Source organism: Bombus huntii, chromosome 7, assembly GCF_024542735.1.
Source record: "Bombus huntii isolate Logan2020A chromosome 7, iyBomHunt1.1, whole genome shotgun sequence".
NCBI classification, from domain to species: Eukaryota; Metazoa; Arthropoda; class Insecta; order Hymenoptera; family Apidae; genus Bombus; species Bombus huntii.
The window spans coordinates 5427399-5445021 of NC_066244.1; positions in this window are offsets into that span (position 1 = coordinate 5427399).

The window sequence follows — 17623 nt, forward strand, 5'->3', positions numbered from 1 at the left end:
TTCTGGGAAGCGAAGTGGCAGTGGTCGTGCGTATCGGTCTGCACAACCGTTAATATCTAAACACCTAAATCACAATGGCACGTCATACGTGCGAACCGCGTTAAATCACGATGCGTCTAGTAGCTGATCCACGGATCTCTGGCCGATTCTCTCCGTGGTGGGACAAGAACATTCCGACTCCGGTTAACCGCCATTCATCACGCGGCGGCGGCGGCGGCGGCGGCAGCGGTGGCGCGGTTTAAAAAATGCGTATCGTACACGCGGACGGATCACGCTCGCGCACGCTCGTGAGATCTTTGACGCGGTTTCCGCGGTCATTAATAATGCTGCTCGAGACGGCGAGCCGCGCGAAAAAATAGCGGACCCTTGGGGGTGGGAGGAGGGCGACTAGAACACAGAGGATATATCAGGCCAGCTGCGAAACCGGCAGCGGCAGACAGTTCCGACGCGATGTGTGTGGAACTGTCCGTTGCAAACGGTGCTTAACCGTTTACCCTGGCCTCTGCACACTGCCGCCACCGCCGCCGCCACCGCCGCCGCCACCGCCGACGCGACGTGCGCCCGCCGATAAGTAAACCCCATATCGGCTTCGCCTTCGCTAACGAGACCCACGTCGCGAATCTCACGGGGAATCTACCGGTACGGATCTTGTTTTCTCTCGGCCAGTTTCTTAATCAAATGCTATGATTCATAGGTAGGTTGTTTTTTGGGGGTCGAGATCGGTCTCGTTCGTGACGCTTAGTCTGGTTTAGTGGTTCCTACTTTCTTTTTTCAGTCGCAATCCCTTTCTTTTACCTTTTTCTAACAGGCAAATTATCTGCGTCTCCCCTTCCATATAAAATATCGCTAATAAGATATGGCAACTTTCGTTCAATATACCAACAGAGTCGTGTTAGAATAAATAAATAAACTTCGACTAAAAATAACCGTTTCGATGCTTTGAGTGGAGGAACCGAGCTTGTAGAGTTTGACGAGTTGGGTCGCACAAGTCATCCTCACGATACAAAGAAACTTCAAATTGTAAAGTTACCAGGATCTTCTTCGACGTTTAAATAACAAATACCATCTGCGAAATGCATCTTCAAAAACTTTACGTTCGCCGATAAATATTTCGCCCCTTCTTAAAGAAAAAATGCACGAAAAAATAACCCGATGGAATTTCTCGAAGATTCACCGGTTGGCGATTGAAATCGAAACATGGCCCGTAATCCGGGGTCGTTCCACGTCCGTTCTTTCCATTTGTATTTAATCAGACGGTGCTCGCGCATCGCGAATCCTTCGCGAACGCTATTGTAGCGGCGGAGGGAAGCTTACGAGGCGAGTACGGTAGGCGCACGGTAGGCAAAGACTTTAGAAGAGGATATTGTTCCACCTCCTGCACGGAGAGAAACTGCTCGCAGCCTGTGATTTATAGAGAGGATCTCGTGCGCCTCGTGCTGCACCGGCATCGTCCAGATCCTCCTCTTCGTCGTTGTCTTCGTCGTCTTTGGTCGCCGGAGTCGTGGCGCAGCGAACCATTCTCCGTATGCAGAGTGCTCCAGTTCCCACGCAACCGAGGCTATGCACTCTCTAAGCGGGATCTCCATGGTGGAAGTCATACGGAGTATGCTCTGTCTATATGGAACGCTTTTATGCGCTCCTGTTACGCACCCATTCTGCTACAACCGTGTGCAACCCACTCGGGCATTAACATCCTCAAACGCCTTTTGCGGACCAGGAAACGCAGCTCGTTATCGTATCGCTCTCCAATGATGATTCTTAACACGTTGTCGATTCGCTACGTATCTTGTCCGAAACGTAACACGTGTTGTCGGCTATCTTCGCGGTAGAACGAAAACCTGATTAAATGTACATTTTCAAGAATTTTATTTCTATATACTTTAATGCACAGATGCTTTCTCTGAACGTAATAGAAATCAGTTTGAAATCGTTGGAAGCCAATTCGAGAAATTCGTTTCTCTGTATCTTTTGTATCTTTAGTTGAGAAAAGGATTTGATATAAAGTGGCTAGAAAACTTGACGCAGCATGCAAAGGATTAAGCTTAGCACGTATATTTGTCGATGTATATGCTTTTGTAGTCCTTCTCACGAATACTACAACGTTACAATCTTAGACCTTCCTTTTGTAACATCCTACGTATTTTTCGATGTCATTTAGACAAAATCTTGGAAGAAATGTTTCTCATAAAAAATATTTACATAATTAAAATTTTTTTAGCAAAAATAGAGTGGCAATTAAGGTTCTACGAATCGAGCAAATACTCTTGTCGATTTAAATAACCTTTCTTCGTCCTCGTTCTTTTTCATTTTTCTTTTCATTTAGCCTAACTTTTATTCCATCTTCCCTATTTTTTTTTTTTTTTTTTACGAATGCCGGTATCATCGTCATTGCACCAGATCGTTATTTACTTTACATTGTGCACGATTTGTGGTAAATCATGTTTAATAAGCTATAAGTTACGCTTTTGCCGGCTTATATTTATGATATGTTGATCCTTATCCGAATGATGTACATTAACGATCGAACCGAGAAATCTGTGTATACGGGATCGGTGTGTCGGTACTTATCTATCCTAGAGTGTCTAGACGGTACGCGCGGTAGGCAGGTAACCGCTTATCTGACAGAAACGATATCGAATGCAAATATCTTATGGTAGACGTGTTCGCGAGTACGAACAACTAATACTGAAACAACATGATTTATTTTGCTACTTTTTCATACACGATTTTGCTTGGTAGTATATGGTAGGTCGATGATCGTAACGCGAATACTTTAATTTCGAGTATTAACAAACGTAAGATCTTTAGGCGTGTGAGATAACAAAAGAACCAAAGTTTAAGTTTAAGTTTGCTACTTGTTCAAGTTGGCGATATTATTGCAAAATTATATTTTCTCAATACAACCTTCCGTGTTTTTTAAAGTATGGAAAAATCATTTCAAATATATATCTTTTTATTTGTAGTATACATTTAGTTTAAGCGTATAAATAAGATTATTTCTCTAATTGTTAAAAATTCGAAAATATTTTCTGTATAAAAATTATATGATTTAATGTAGAAGATTTAACAGAGATTATAGAGATTTCCATGTCGAAGTACATTTTTAAATGAAGCTATATATGTGTATAGCTGTATGATATACACTGTATACAATATATACATATATTTATTTATTATCGGCAATTTATATTTTAAAAAGGCTTTCAATAACAAAGTGTGTATCTCGTGTAACACTCGAGGAGTATTTTATCGGATATTTTTATGTATCGATGGCAAATGTCAAGTTCGAATAACCTGTTATAAATAACGTAGAAACAGTGGAATGATAATGTACGACGTAATACGTCAATTATCAAAATCTGGATTAATAAACACACAGGATAAACAGTAAAAATATATAACTTGGGGAAAAGCGGTTCTATATGTTTTGCGCATACGTATTACGTTATCATTCTTTTACGTATCTTTTATTACCGAACACGCAGATTTGCAACTTCCTTAAAGATTTAGTTTCGAAACCGTGCAACGTTTTATATCACATTTTTGCACACCCAGTAGTTGTTCTTTGACACGGTTTTATAGTGTTATCAGCTGATATAGACAAAATTTTTGTTTTACGTAACCCCTAAGAAACTCTACCAATATTCATAATAGATATTTAATAAATCGTGCGCGTTGTAAAAATATATAACTCTGTTAAAAGAATACATTGATGTTGAAGCGTCTATAAAAAATAATTTAAAGAAAATACTATAAATATCCTATTGATCTTTTTCAGTAAAATAGAAACAGCTTGCACATGATAAATTTCTTCGTCTTTTACATAGATGTACACGCTTAAACCTAGAAACCGTGAAATTCTCACGACGAACGAATTGTATCGTCTACTTCGGTTCGCTTAAACAGGACCGTACCGTAGTTTACAGCGTCTCCACACCTTCAAATTCTATCTTCGCACGAACAATGCTCAATTAATAAGGCACGATCAACGACAAGAGCTAACCAGCCGTACAAAGAAACGTTCGAACAGTGAGCAACGGTGTCCGGTAAGCAGTGCGGCAAAGTTCCGCGGATGTCTTACGAGCTTGAAAATTGTAAAGCGCGAAAGAGAGGGGGCGGCGTTGGGTATAGAGGCGGTCGCGGTATCAGCGCGGAATCGTGGCGCGTCCTTTTCCTCGGGCGGCGTTCACCAGGCGAGCCCTTTATTCCCGGCCATTCAGGCCTTTCAGTCGTCGGTTCACAATGCACGGACGAAAATGTCAAATCAACGTACGGGGGGGAGAAAAAAAAAAAAAAAAATTGTGGAATCAAGAGAACAGAACGGCAGCCGTCATCGATATCCGTCCGCTCACCTGGCTGCCCGGGTGTAGGCCGTATATTCCTTTTGTTCGATGTATAAAAAAAAAAAAAGATGTGGAGAAAAAAGGAACAAAAAAGGTAAAAATAAAAAAAGAGTCTATGCCTAAGATGAAAAGCACGAAGTGAGCCTCGCGGCCGGCTGGAGGCCCGCCAAATAATATACTGGCACCCTGTCCACCCCCGCTTTTCGCCATCCGGTCTTTCCTGACAAGGCAACAGTCGCGTTACTATCAGCTATAGCCCGGACCAGCCGCCGCTCGGGGTACTTTTATATTTATTACGAAGGCACGAGCGGAGATTACGAGCACTAAGGGGGTTGAAAAGGGGGTGGGGCGATAGAGAACGGGCGAGGTCTGTGGCAGGGCAGAGTATGTAGAGAAGGCAGCCAGAACATTTGGATGATCCAACCCATATTTCGCCTTTTGTCATCGCGTATAGGACACGCTGTCGCTACCTCCTTCCTCATATGGCGCACGGGAATACCGGAAATAGTCGAAAGCTGCAGACTCGAATCTCATGGATACATTCAGCGGTGACGTCGTCTCGCGCTTTTCTTCGTAGCCTTTTCCATCACTTACCTCGATGGCGGGCCGCCCGCGCCGCGTCGTTCCACTCCGGGCTATCCTCTGTGTTTCCTTCTCTCTCCCTCTCTCTCTCTCTCTCTCTTAATTGACTGTCCCTGCCGGGGATTGTTTGGTTCGCGGCTGGTGGATACCGTTGCACGGAAATTGGCGGGAACGTTAGGATGACGGAGGACAGGGAACTTGTATAATTGGGCGAGTTGAAACGATGCACGATGTAAGTAGCGAAAGCGAAGATTTCGAACGGAAATGAGACGAGATACTTATATCGTTTATCAGCCTTGGAGTTTTGGAGCGAGCGTAAACGATAAAATATGTATCGGTGTAGTTAAATTTGTGGATTCGCGAACATCGTACTTTCTTCTTTTTCAATTACAACAGAATTGCTATTTAGAATTATCACTTTATGTCGCGATAAGGGGCTAAAGTAAATCATTCTAGTAGCTAGAACTTTTCTGTCGTACACCGCATGGAACTTACGTCGCCCCCAGCGAAAAGATCGTGTTTACCTTTGCATTACCTTACATCGTTTCGATTTCGACCAAAATGCTGTTTTACGCACGAATTCGTATCGAAATTAATCTCATTGCTCGATATTTCTTTCGAGTATTATATTTATTTGGTTATACGGAGTAGATTCATATTAAAGAAAAAATATTCATCTTTGTCTTTTCATCGAAAAATCACCGTTAAAAAAAAAAAAAAAAAAAAACAAAACGAAAGAAAAAGACGATAAGTATTCGAAAACGCAGCGGCAGTGAGATTTGCATTTTGACGCGATCGGCGATCTCTGTTCGCGTTCGAGCCCTGTCTTCGTCCGCTTTTTCGTTTCTTCTTCATTTTTTCCCTTCTCTTTCTTCCTCTTTTTTTCGTTCATTTCCGCGTAACCGAGTGTAAAAAAGAAAGTAGATCGGAGCGTGCACGAGCTGGCTCTTTTGCGTGTAGCCGAGTTAAACCGACGCGGTAGTGATTGATGATCTTTCGGCGTAACGATCGCCTCTATATCCGTGAACGTGGCGCTGAGTTAGGGTCTGCCAGCCGACAAAAGGAGCGAAAGAAAAGTGGAAGGCGAGAAAGAGAGACGTACCGACGACGTGGAAACGAACGAAGCTGCTCGTTATCCCTGATTTTACAAGAATTAAAGAGCTGATTACGCGGCTCCACCACACCCACGATTAAGATGGGTGCGGATTAAAATTGTGCTACCGGTGCTTCGCTACCGGATTCTCCTCGGATAAGATTTATTATGGCGAATCATACTATCCGGTCGAATCGAACGTTGGTTAGGGAGGCATGGAGTAGCTTTCGTTCGGTCTAACGGCGTCGAAAAATGATTAGCGTGCTGCGAGTGTGAGAATGGAATAAAATACGAAATATGTATAGGAAAGGAAAACTTATATCACCTTAGAAATCCTTTGTCGTTGATGATAGTAATTAATACTTATATTATATTTGTTTGCCTCTTGTTAGTTATGTTAGCTGCGATGGGCAAATATATTATAAGTAATAATATTCATAAATATTTTTGTTATGTGACTGGAAACGAAAATAATCGTAACTTTCAGGAGAGATACATATCCAATTTTGTTAAACGATTAGTTGATATTTCATGGCGAGAAGTTTAGTAAAATAAATTTGTGACGAGAAACAATTAGATACGGGTAGTATCGTAGCGCGTTTAAACGTTAGCGTACGTAAAATGAAGATACTGTACTAATTTTTGCCAGAAACGTTGCATTTTAAAATAAATGTACACCTGTATCTGCAAACCTATACCACAGCGATTAAAATTAATCATACGGAACATTTTACTCCTTGGAGCTCAATTATAATGCATTAAAATTAATATCAGTAGCTCATGTTTATTCACCAAACGCGCCATACGTTTTAGCAACTTTGCGCTCTTTCCTCTATTTCTCAGTTAATAGATTAAAACTACATTAAGCGCTTAAACTCCCTTTCCCGCAAAATATTTTTGTATATACAAAGTACCCGCTTTAAGCATCCGTGAAATCTCTTAAAAGTTATTTCAACCTGTATTTAGCCATATACATACGTTGATATGCTGCCCGTAACACTTTGCTTAATTCCTATTAATAATACTCGAATATTGCTAAAAATGTATAAATTAATGATAATTTCATGATCAAACGCTCGTTACGATGCTTACTAAATAAAACAAATCTCCGTCTAAGTTCCATGTCTTTGTATTCACGAAAGTATGAATTTGCATAAGCATCAGCAGTCTAGCGTAGTGTAATTTTGAGCTGAAATCGCATTCCATTAGGAACAGCGAAGTATTCACGATCTTTCGAGTGGCAGCGTATACCGACGTACACAACAACAGCATACAGAGACATTTTGTTTCATCGAAATTACAAATTGCAAAAATTCAACGATATGCAACGATCGTAAATGAGAACGTTTCTCGATCTTTCATGGTAGGCTGTCGCTCGATCTTTCAACCTGGTCTGCGACGTTCAAATTTCGTCTGGTTATTGGTCGTTGAGATGCAAAGGAAAAGCCTTTGGTTGGGGAGCGATTAAAGCTTGGAAAACGGAGCTATAAAGCGCTGGTACCGCGGAACGTTGCGCGTTATCGAATGGGGCAGTAAATTTTCGAGCCACTTTCAGGAACTATTCAACCAGACGATCACCGTTCGCGCTATTAACTGGCCGGTAGTAATGAGAAACGTCTGGAGACAGTCTGGCAAGGTAAGAGAATGACGCGTTCGGGAAGGACACGGCCAGGTCGGCAGTAACTAAAGCCATTAATCGCCCGCCATATTGCCCACCTCGTCTAGTCATCCCTTCCTGAGTCTTCCGCCATCGGTTTCAGCACCTTGCGCCTTCGTACCGGGACCACCGACCCTCCCATCCTTTTCTGCCCCCTTCTGCCACCTTCTTTAACGTTCCTCTTTCCACATCGAGTAGCACGGGCATGGGCCTCGAGCTCGTCAAGTCGCCAACTTGGAAATTGCTTTCCTCATTTATAACCGGGCCAGTGTCTGACCGTCGTTCGTGCTTCCCGTTTTCTGCGATCTCACCCTCGCTCTCATCCTCCGATTTCCTTCTTCGATCCTCCACCTCTTCTTCTCTCTTTCTCGCCGCTTACGTTCCAACGGGGCTCCTCTTCTCCTCGTCTTTCAACGTTGCTCCTGCAGGCTATCGACCCCGTGAATCTATATAGGCCTCACCTTCACCCCCCCCCCCTCTCTCTCCATCGTGAGTCGACCGATTTTTCGTGACGTATCTCTGCCTTAAATCCCCCTCGACGAAGCGAAGGTGGGATCGGCAAACGGTGAAATATTGCCGTGCTTTGATGCGCCGGAATTACGGCTAATATACTTTCCAATCACGCGGAAGTGTCCTTGTTATTTTTTTTTCTTTTTTTTCTTTTCTCTTCAGTCCGTGTTCAGCTGGAATTCCACCATCGTTTTTCTGGTTTAGCGTGTTGGCGTCGGTGGGATTTTCTTGGACTTTTTAGTTTTGAGCTTGTAGTTGCGGCCGATCTGTTAGATAGATTACCAGTGAAAAATGTAGGTCGCTTCTTCGCTTGTACCTGTGCCGATAGCTGGCACCTTTATACCATAATTTTCTAATTGCAGGTACTCGTAGATAAACGTGTAAATTAAAATATAAAGAAATTAATTAGGTTCGATCGTTTTAGCGAAGAGTAAAGGGCTCGAATAGGCATAATTTTCATTTCTTTCTTATTTTGTTAAAATCAAAGTTTCGAAACGTCATTTCTAATGTTCCGAACCATCTTGCACGGTCAGTTTATTAATTAACAATATCGGGGAACTGACAAATCATAGTTTACGGATCTCTCTTTTATAACGTAAAAATCGGGTGTTCTGTAATTTGCAACGTTATAAGCGTCATTTGTTTTATCATCGAATTTGTTTATCGTTGAATTTAGCTATAAAGTTTTAAGGGAGTTATTTATTTATTTTCTAAGATCGCAGAATTCTAAGTTGACTGTATTTTAAATTCTTGTTTAAGTTCTGTTTAGCGTTTAGCTAGAATATAATAGATGGTGATGGAAATACATAGAAATATGGTCGAAAAAAATGTTCAAATACGAACGTGCAATCTATTAGAATCTGGCATAATCTGGTTTAAAGATTATTCCAATTACAACGTACACGAACGATTTACAATGGTTTTTGCGGCATATCGCGTTAATTGGGATCTTCGTGTCTCATGTGAGCTTTCTCTCGCCTCTGTGTGTAAACCTGAGAAGAGGTCGGTGTAATTGAGTTCTTAAGGAAAGATCATATCGGGCCACTTGAAATCTTAATCTTGTTTACCAAGTTAACCTAAGTCCATTACGTAGACACGAGGTTTTAGATAATCATGGATGCACGCGAAACATGCTCGAAGAAAACTAATTTTTCCTTACGGGGAAACACAATACGAAATCTTTTGCAAGATCATCCCCTATGCTCAAATTGTCTGTAATCTACCTATACCACGCAATTCGTTACGCTCGCGTTCATCAAGTACTTCTGCTATATCGCGATCTATGTGAAAGATATTATACATTTTACAGATATTATGTTAGGTTGTCCGAAAAGTTTCTTTCGTTTCATAAGATGACAATAGACGAACAACAATTTCCGTTTTACATTATTTTATTGGATCGGGTATGATCTATTTCGTTATATTTCTATCATTATGTTCGCGTATAATTCATTAAACTGATATAAAACATAAAACATTGTGCGTCTATTATTTCCTTCTTAAACGAAAGAAACTATTCGGACAACCTGATACATCGCTTAAGATATTTTACAATTTTACTAGCACTGTGTATGTACATCTAATACGTAGCTACGTATAAAACATGCACGGCTATCTATTTTCATTACGATAAAAATGTTTCAAGTATGAAAATCAGTCAATTATTATTTCTCCGTAAGACGAAATTCTTTTAAAACGATACAAATCATTTCGCGACAAAGATAAGAGGAGAAAAAGTCGCTTCAAATAATTCTTGTTTAACGTACATAATGAAATGGAAAAGAGAGGACAACTTCGACATGGTCAAATTCTGAAGCGTTTCTGCGCGGGGCACAGATTAGTTGGATTCGCAGAGAAGCTAATTATCCTAGCAGTGGTGCACGAGCTCGCGCTCGCGGGACTTAATTTAGATTTACATGGATTAACTCTCGACTTTTGACCCCCTTCCACTTAGTCCTTACTGGCATGAATTCCTTTTGCGAAGCCTGCTGCCGCTCGTTATTCGCTTTTTCAAGAATACGATAATTCCGTGGGATTAATACGCGGCAGCCGCCGGTGACATCGGTGTGACATCCATTTTGGGGATTCGTCCAACGGATACGGACAATTTTGTACGGTAGCAAGAATATGCATTAACGGCGACCGCGGCTTGGCTCGCTTTCATTCGGCTAAAACTACGACTATCGAAAATCTTTCTGTGCGTCGTGCGCCAAAACCATGAAAGGTTACCAGAATCTATGTACTTACATATGTACGTGTATGCATCAAAGTCATATAAAAATATATCAGACGTATGGATTTCAGTGGAGTATACACGTGCGAATAAGTTCTTAGCGTGAATATTGCAGATGTTGGGTTACGCAAGCTTTTGCTCCGTTAAATATAAAATAATATTATAAATGTGTATAAATATGTGTTATATGTGTGTTATAAATATTATAAATAATAATACGAAGATTAGAGTAGAAAATAAATAAGTGACATTTCCTAGCGGTTTTAGGTTCATTACGTTATCGAACATCCTTGTGTTATTAAAGTCGTCTTTACAGTTGACGTGTCTCTTTATCCTCTTCAGAATTGTCTCCTTAAAAATTCCAGAAATTACCAACGATCTACATCGTTGGAACTTTCTCGAGATCGACTACCGATCCGCTATTTAAATTCCAAGAATAATTAACTTTTATCTTGATATAATATAACACAAGTGAAATATAGCAATTTCTAAAGGTCGCTAAAAATCTAAATGGCGATTCAATCGTAGTCTGAATCACAGAGACCCCAGCGATTCTGATCCTAATTCTAAATTCGAAAACACCGAAAAATCGCTAATGATGTACATCGCTAGAACTGTCGGAAGATCTAGCAACCTACGATCTACTGAATTCGAAAAGTCGCTAACGATCTGGATCGCGAGAACAGCGAGCGAAACGAGGTCGTGGCGGCGCGAAAAGCGGACGCGGGGGACGGCCAGCTGCTCAGAGGCAAGAAAAAGGAAGCGGCGAAGTTATCCTGCGTGAACACGACGTTGCATCGCGCCACGTGTTACGTCCACGGCGTGTGCGAGCGACTGAGACAGCCAACACGATCCAAGTATACACATACGTGGCGAATAGAGGAACAGAGGAGGCGGTGGAAGATCGAGGAGCGGGCAATTATGCGCGCACCGAGTATTCGCAATTACGCGGATGTTGCACCGCACAGAAATCGGTGATTTGAGCTTGCTCGCTCGATTAAGCGTACCAGCGAGGAAGGAGAGGCGAACATGCGAGCCAGACCGGGAAGATAGATGGGGAAAGCCTCGTTTTAATTGCAGACTGAACAGATTGAAGCAAAAGAAGATACCGGAAGCGGCTACATTACCCGCTCTGTCGTGTAACGCTTGTTCGTAGAGTTCACCGCGGTTCACCGCGATTTTTCATTTCCCTTTAGACTTCGCCAAGTGATATTCCGATTGTAATTGTTCAGCTTTTGTTTCCTCTCGTTGGAGATCTGGATCATTTTGTTTGACGTTTCAAGGCTTGTTATTGCATAGGAATAGATAGTCTCTTTTTAGGTTAGTGGTCTTTCAAATTGAAGTTTGATCACGACTTGTTTCTTTGGAACGTTGTATAGTTAGAACGGGATACCTTTGAACGGTGGCACAGTTTGATATTTGAAGCTTTTCCGCGATACGTTTATTAGAACAGAGATAATAATAGAAACGTCGCGTGATTATTTTTACGCAAGCACTTCACCGAGTTCGTATTAAGTTTGCAAAATTCTACAAGGTTTTGTTTCGTACAAGCGATTCGAAATCGATAAAAAAGATTGCTAATGTTTAACTTTTGTTTCATTTAAGCTAATAATTCTCTTCTCGGGATACGTGGATTACGTGCGATAAGCCAATATTTAATAGCGATATAATGATATTAAGAGATAAAAGAAAGACAAGCCATAAAATTTTTAAATTAGGCAAGAAAGATATGGAGAATATTGGAAAGGTAAAATTGATTTTCTTGCATTACGTATCTTGCCTTACGCTTACAAATTATTTTCCCTGGCGAGAAACTCTGGCGATAAGCGATAGAGAAGAACGATCGAGGGAAAAAAGGAGGACGAAGTAATAGAATTGCGCTTTAGCGATGATTAAAGGAAACAGGAGAAGAAAAGCGAGAAAATCAAGAAGCTCGCCATTTAACCTCTTTGGGAATAGCCGATTCGAGACTTGATGGGTTGATTAAGCGTACGGTGAGGCCGATGAAAAGGATGGATGAAACACTGTGAAGTATGATGATGGATTTGCTGAACTTATTAGAATAATTACGAGAAACCAGAATGGGAAGAAAAAGAGGGCCGATTATACCGAAATCAGTTCGATTCTTTCCAGCTCAAATGTCCATATAATGTACTATAACTGATTTAAAAAAAAAAAAAAAAAGGACAAAAGCAAGGACGAAAAAGAAGAAAGAAAAGAATTGGAAGGGAATGGAAGATCGGGATGGAAAAGAAGAGAAAAAAGGGTAATAGGAAAGAACGAGACAAAAAGAGAAGGTATAAAAGGTGAAATGGAAAGAATTAAAAGAAAACGTGGAAAATACTGCTAGCAAAGGAGGAAGAAAGGGAGATCGGAGAGACAGAACATGGGAAGAAAAAGAAAGAATAAAAGAAGCAATTTTACAATTCAACCAAATTTAACCACAATTTAACCAAAACACGTCGTGGGAAGAACAAGAAAATGATCGGTCCATCTTCTTCCGTCTGACGTTCGAACGTTCGAAGTTCAGTGAGGATAAGGACGCGAGGTTGTTCGATGATCGCACCGAAGAATGCGCCAAAGAAGCAGCGCCGAAGAGGAGCAACGGGACCGCAAACTGCCAAAGAACGCGATATCTAACGGGGCAAGAAAAACATCGGCGTGTTAGAGAGGGGATGAGGAGAAAGATCAGGAGACGGGATAAAGAGAAGATGCAAGTATTCGAGGCGAGAACGGTATTACGCACTCTCTCTCGCGATAGAGACTGATCGACAATTCGATCGTTGGACGTACGATCCTTACGGTTAAGCGTTAGAAAAAGCAACGAAAGCAAAGGGAACGCCGCTGAGGAACGAAACGAGGGAAAAGATAGATGCAGCGGGATGCGTGAGTTGGAGGATGTACGGAGATCAACGTCGCGGACAGAAGTAGAAGAGGAACGAGGGGAAGCGTGATCGAAGCTAGATGAGAAGGAAAGTCGAAAGGTAGAAGAAGATGAAAGAGAGAGAGAGAGGGAGGGAAAGAGAGAGAGAGAGAGACAGAGATTGCGTTGGCTGGTATCCACGAAGGATGTACGTAGAGATATTGCAACGGGCGCCTGGAAGGCATAGATTGCCGCTTACGGAGAAAAGGAGAAGGAAGGAAAGGGACGAAAAGGAGACCGATGGAGAGAAGAAGGTGGACGGAGGAGGAAGACAGAGATTCCAACTCGATAGTACATGCCACGCCGAGGATCTCTTCTCCACGGTGTACTACGTTCCCCTGGAATGAACCAGATTATTGGCTGAACCCTGACCGTAGAATTACGTATTCGGTAAAAAATTCCCCTTCTGCTCGTGAGGAAGAGCCGAGGGAGCTTTTTTACGGACGATGCGTGCGGCGTGCACGCTGGCGTTCTCCTCTTTTCCTCTACTCTCGCTCCCATATATTCCCATCTCTCTCTCTTCTTCTTCCTCTTCTTCTTCGCGATCGTCGATGTATTCGTATATGGGTGTGCTCCGTGAAGATCCTGGCGAGGATGTATGTACGCGATGCGCTCGTACACAGTACGTTCACTGTTTGCGCGCGTGCATGTGTCTGAGCGTCCTGAGTTAAGGTGAAACCCGTACTCGGGGTTGCTGAGGTAGGGAGGATCCGGGTCACAGATCAGCGGTCCCGCGTGAGCCGAAGAACCCGCGGCGAAGAGGCCCTGGGTCCCATCGAGAGCGCGTATCGCGAGCAAAACGGGGTACCTGCTTGCTTGCCTGCCTGACTGCCTGCTTGCCTCGCTTGGATTTACTCTGATCCTTTCTCTCCCTCTCTCTCTCTCTCTCTCTCTCTTTTCCTTTTCATCTCTTCTTCTTTCTCTCTTCGCAGTCTCGCGATATTCTCCTCTGGACTATCTGCTGCTTTTCCTCCTTCCTCTTCTCTCTCTTTTTTTCGGTTCTCTTGATCTTAGAATGCGCTTTTTCTTCTTTCTTCTCTGTTGCGAGCTTGTATCAAAGGCTTTTCCCTTGTTACATTGTCGGGCTGTGAAACTTTTTGTCTTAGCGCAAAGATTTGTTACGTATGCGCGTGATAGTGGGCACGTTGATTCTTACCTTGTTTCAACGTGTTCATTTTTGTGAATTTAAAAGATTTTTACAATACGCGTATAGGGGCTTGTTTTTCTCTCTTGCATTAGATATTTTAGCATCTGAATTTTTACCAGTTTTGCACCACAATGGTCGATAGTACCTAGCGTCGAAGATTAATAGCTGCATTTCTTCAAGCATTGTTAGCTAGAGTTTATCATGATTCGTCATAGTGACGTGCTTCGTTATCTAACATGTGTAGAATCTAATACGAAACATCCGAGTAAGTCGAAGATTTAGTTTTTGAAAAAACAAGATCGCAAGAACGCTTTTTAGCTACGTGCCCTAAGTAAATAAAATTTATCGTTATTATCGACTAAACTAAAATCAACTAAAATAATTTTTGCAGTATATCAAAAACAATTAATTAACGCTATCGTATGCAAATATATAGAACAATAACCTTTCAAACCCGACAGTATCCGAATACTAGTAGGAACCGTTAAACATCGTTTACTATTTCAGCTGCCCAATCGTGAAAAACGACCGTCCGTCCCATTATCCGTCTCAATCCACGACACAGCATCGTCTCTCAGAATTCGTTTCTTCCTTTCACCTATAATACCTCCCAACAACTGACTACTTGATTCTCGGTACTGGGTGCTCAGTACCGGGTATCCCGACTTACCACCACGTTTACAATGAACGCCACCCTGAGGCCACCGTGTTAGTTCCTCCTCGTTCCTGTCCGCTGTCTCGTTCTCTGTCTGTTACTCGCTCTGGTCGATACGTTCTTCTTTTTCTCGCGGTCGATTTCTCGGGACGAGCACTGGACCGAGACACGTCCAGCGAACTCACGCACTCCGATCCTTCTCTTCGCGTCCCTTTCCTCGTCCTTCTCGTCGTGTAGGCGCTATCGTAGCCTCGTTACGAGAATCCTCCCCTTTGAACTCTCGTGCTCGTGGCCCCCCTGACTCGGCCCCTGACTCCGTGAACGGGCCACGATTCCTCGCCCGGGTGTCGTGTAACGCTGATCCGTCAATTTCTTCAGGCTAATACCACCTCTTCCACTCACGTGGCAGCTTAATGGCGCTAATTTTCCTGGTGACTAAATTGGTGCGATTATATGCGGCAAAGAAGGGCTGCGTGGTTTCCGGAGACGGTCGTTGCGCTGTTTGTTACGTTTTCCAGTGGGATTTTTACACTGGCGAAAGCGAAATGACGAGTAATATGGAGAAATCAATGTCGTCGATTAATCGAGCTGCCCGAAATGTATTTGGAATTTTAATTAAATTGGGTTTGGAATTAGAAATAATTACAGAGCAACTTGTGCTATAAATGTTTTATCAATTTTTCAGCAGCTTTGAATTAGATTAATTGCGAGTAACGATAATGGTAAAATTAGAACGATCTGATTTACGTACTAAAGTGGTTAGAATGCTTGGAAAATCTATTCGTTCTTAACTTTCGTCTATTGAATTGGTATTTTAGTGCGATATCGAATCAGGTTGTACTTTACCTCGAACGCTTCTCGTACATAATAGCAACGTCGTTCTCCGCGTTGCTGCAAATGTGTATAACACCGTTCATAATATCAGTAATTTACAACACCGAACACTTCGAATTATTACGTTCTCGCTGCGTTTATAACGCAGTGAGAACGTTTTGCTATCATTATATATTATATTTATTCTTTATTTCTACCGTACCTCTTTCCTTATATCATTTAACCGGATTTTTACTTTTCGAAGCAAAAATTTTTTTATATCGTATACTGTATCTTTACAATATCTCTCAATTAGTACAAACGAAACTCGTCTTGTCGAGAGTTGTTCTACCTTTATAATGCCTCAAAGTAGAAAAATCTACTTCACGATGCTACAGATAAAATTCGAAGTAAAATTCTTTACGATGCAATTGTTTATTCTACAAGTAGACATTTCTCTATCTAATTAGCCAGAAATTAACAAAATTTCTACATCGTGATATAAGTTATAGCAACTAGAGGGTAAAAGATATAAAATTCACTGTAAAAAATCGTCTATTACTGTACCTTGGTACGCCAATAGTTAAATCGCTACGTCTATAACAAGTATTTATCTACGCACCCCAAGTGGATATAAATTTTTTCGCTTTTACGATAGCGGATAACGAGCACGGTATTTCGAGCAACAAGCGAGAGGCTCGGCCATGTAACGAATCTCTCTCGATGAACTTATAAATCAGATTTACGATTTAAAGACTCGAACGAGGTCCAAGGTCTGTGATGCGGCTCGTATCGCGTGCACCGTCGATACATCTTTATTGCGGGCCAATCGCGTTCCCGCATCTATTTCATCCAGCGAATCTACCCAAGAGACTGAGGCAAAAATGATCATTTAATAGCGCGTACACAGAAAGGCATGAAACATAGTTTCACTAGCCATATATCGAACCACCGTTTTAATGATCCGTGAAAGAAACGATGGAATTTTTAACTCTCACGCCTATTCCATGCAACGTAAAGCTCTACGTTCAGATTAGTCTCGTCGAATTCGAGTTTAAATACAGTAAGTTGACTTCAAATTTTTGCCCATAGAAATCAACTTACCGTACGTGAAATCGTTTCGATTTGATCGCAAGTGAACGCGTTTTGCTAATTATTCTACCAATTACTAATAGAGATTGGTTCGAATAAATTCTCTAGTAAGTCGTTCGACTCGTTCTACTTATTTATACCCCAAGTTGCCTCTCTCTGTTATCTTTCACAGATTTTACATGTTGGTAAATGTTATTCTTCGCATAAATTTCAAAAGGTTAATAAAACTGTTACTCTGACACGAAACACAATCCCGCGATTTTAAGAAAACTCTTGCTCGTGTAAAGTTGGATGAAGAATTCACGCGTATCGCTAACGATTCTTTTGTATTATCTTTAAATCTCAGAAATTATTCGCTAGCGCATAGGGGAACACGAGCGAGCCGAAAACGAGACGAAAAACGCAACGACGTTAGAGTCAAGCGGTTTGACCGATTCGAACGAGGTTCAACACCGTGAAAACGAGTGAATCGACCGAGTACGGTTACGTAATGGACCCGTAAATATCCAGGAATATTAATTTCTCGGCGAAAGCCGGTACACGAGCTCGGCCGCGCGCGCGCGCCTGTTCCGTTT